The sequence below is a fragment of the Telmatherina bonti genome (assembly GCF_933228915.1).
Source record: "Telmatherina bonti genome assembly, chromosome: 14".
NCBI lineage: Eukaryota > Metazoa > Chordata > Actinopteri > Atheriniformes > Telmatherinidae > Telmatherina > Telmatherina bonti.
The window spans coordinates 39,908,655-39,911,359 of NC_136612.1; the positions used below are offsets into that span (position 1 = coordinate 39,908,655).

The 2,705-nt window shown below is 45.0% G+C and overlaps 1 long non-coding RNA gene across 1 annotated transcript; it reads right to left on the minus strand.

Moving 5' to 3' along the window:
* Positions 1-1,222: 1,222 nt before the first annotated feature.
* Positions 1,223-1,990, minus strand: LOC306764980. The gene is made up of 3 exons (XR_013771551.1): positions 1,973-1,990; positions 1,827-1,891; positions 1,223-1,478 (listed from the first exon to the last, which is right to left on the minus strand). It is a non-coding gene; the product is annotated as an uncharacterized lncRNA (long non-coding RNA).
* Between the last annotated feature and the right edge of the window lie 715 nt (positions 1,991-2,705).

Below are 2,705 nucleotides of genomic sequence, written 5' to 3' on the forward strand. Positions count from 1 at the left end.
CATGTGTCAAAATCAGATTCGTGGGCGGGTCGTGGGACCTTTCCAGAAAAAACACGTAATCTTTGAGACAATATGGCATGACTTGAGTGATCGTCGGTCTTGACAATATGCTCGACAACGTACCTTTGTACATCAGGAGGGTTGATGTCAGAAGCGGAGAGACTAGAGAGCGAGTGTCTAGCTTGGGGTTGAGAAGGTGGAACTGTGAACTCTGTAGCACTCGTTGTGGTGATAGGGTCTGTTGAGAGCGCTGAGGGTAACACTTTGTGTCACAGCAGTTGCCTCGGGTGACTCCTTTAACCTTATTCCTTCGGGTTGGAGGTCAGCAATAGTGCCACCTATTTGGACCATCATATCCTGCAGAACTTGTGCAAAGTCTTTGCCAGTTGCTTTAGCTAACTGCTTAAGTTCTGTCAAGTACGTCTGAGTTTTGGTCGTGCCCACTTCTTCTGCATAAATATCAGAAAGCGCAGAAATTTCGAAATTCATATCTTTAGTTGCAGTGAACCTATAAGGTAATCGTGGGTATAACACAGCGACTGTGGTTTGCGAACTAAATTCAACGACAAAGTTTTTATAGTACATAGACTCTTTATCTTCTATCGTTACTGTTCGATTTACTGACCCGTATTCTTTGAGAAACTCTAAAACTTCCTCATCTGCCTCAGTGCCTGTGACACTATCCACTAGAACTGCACGAGATAGGTCGATTTTAAACTTGTCGAAAACATCCATAATTGAAAATGGGGAAAATGTCTGTTACTACTGTGTAATAACCTCCTGGCTAGCTCGCCACAAATTATTGTAACCCGTAGTGGGTAACAGTGAAATTTCAAAAATTATTTTTAGTTATGGAACTATGAATCTGGGCTGTTATCAGAAGAACTAAGGTCGTCTCTGGGAGGTTAAGAGCCAGTAATAACATACACAAGAAATGGTTACTGCAAGTACCCGTGTATTTTCTTGTTATGAAGTGAAGTGACAATATTTACAATTTGTACAGCCTAGGTCATGACCTTAAGAAAGCAACATGAATAACATTTCAAGATCGCTTATATAAAATACATGGGAAAAGACAACATTAGTAAATAAGTCATCAGTGAACAACCAATAATTCATCAATCAAAAAAACACAAAATCCCCAAATTCCCACCCCAAAGGTCCCAAGGATCTCAGAGTCTGTAGGCCGGCCTAGGCGAGGCCCAACACAGTTGGGGGTGCAGAGGGTATAATCCAAGGGGGGAAGAAAGAAGGGAAAAGGCACGACAGTCCGTAATATAAAGCACAAAGTGCTAAAGTGCTAAAGCTAAACAGTTTATAATTAAACTGCAGCAGGGTGACTGGGCGCAAACGGGGGGCAAGGGCATGTGTATCTTGACTCCTACCGCTTGGACAGGAGGATCATTAAGGAATTCAGCTTCCTGGGCTCGTAGCTCGCCATCAACTGGGCTTAAATGGGACCAAAAGAAAGACCCAACCTGTATAAACAGGACCAGTATATTAGCTGCTAATTTTTGACCAACAAAAATGCACAAATTAGTTAAAGTACAAATTAGCATCTAAAGTGCACTTAAAATCATCAAGACATGTCATAATATCAAAAAACCATTTCATTACACAAAAAGAAAAAACATATTTCATAGAACCATAGTTACACCTGTAACTTGATTAAATGCGGTTCAACGCCATTGTTAACATAGCATGTGGCTAATGAGCGTCATTAGATTACATAGGGTTAGCAGGTAACGCGGAGCTAATGCTAAGCTAACCATTGAAAATGAATGGAGCGCGACTAGCGCGTGGTCGCAGTAATGACAAACACTCACCAACTCGCAGTGACTATATTATCACGGTCACTCGCTTTGCACGGCTCTGTTCCAGTGACACACACCTAAAACAGGGTTTGGCATAATGTAAGATGATGGTAATACAGATATTAGCACGATCTACGTTGTCCGAAGTGAAAGTTTACCTGCTGCAGCTTATCCCCCTTCGAACCCCCGTGCCTCGCAACCGCCGGAGCCGGCATGATTAAAAGCACTCGGTGACATGATTCACGTGCATCACGTGGCTACTGAAATCCCGCGGAAAGGGCCCGAAATCACGCGAGAAGTCAGCGCGACTCATTTACAGGCAGTGGTGGAATTAGTTATAAAAAAAGGCATTTTATATATATGTTATCTACAGGGGTTACATACGCATCTGGTCCGGGATGTCTAGTCTGGGATAACTGATCCACATCTGGTCCGAAATAACTGGTCCGCATCTAGTCCGGGATAACTGGTCCGCATCTGGTCTGGGATGACCGGTCCACATCTGGTCCAGGACATCTGGTCCAGGATAACTGGTCCGCATCTGGTCCGGGATGACTGGTCCACATCTGGTCCGGGATATCTAGTCTGGGATAACTGGTCCACATCTGGTCCAGGATAACTGGTCCGCATCTGGTCCGGGATGACTGGTCCACATCTGGTCCGGGATATCTAGTCTGGGATAACTGGTCCGCATCTGGTCCGGGATAACTGGTCCGCATCTGGTCCGGGATAACTGGTCCGCATCTGGTCAAGGATAACTGGTCCGCATCTGGTCCGGGATGACCGGTCCACATCTGGTCCGGGATATCTAGTCTGGGATAACTGGTCCGCATCTGGTCCGGGATGACCGGTCCACATCTGGTCCGGGATATCTAGTCTGGGATAACTGGT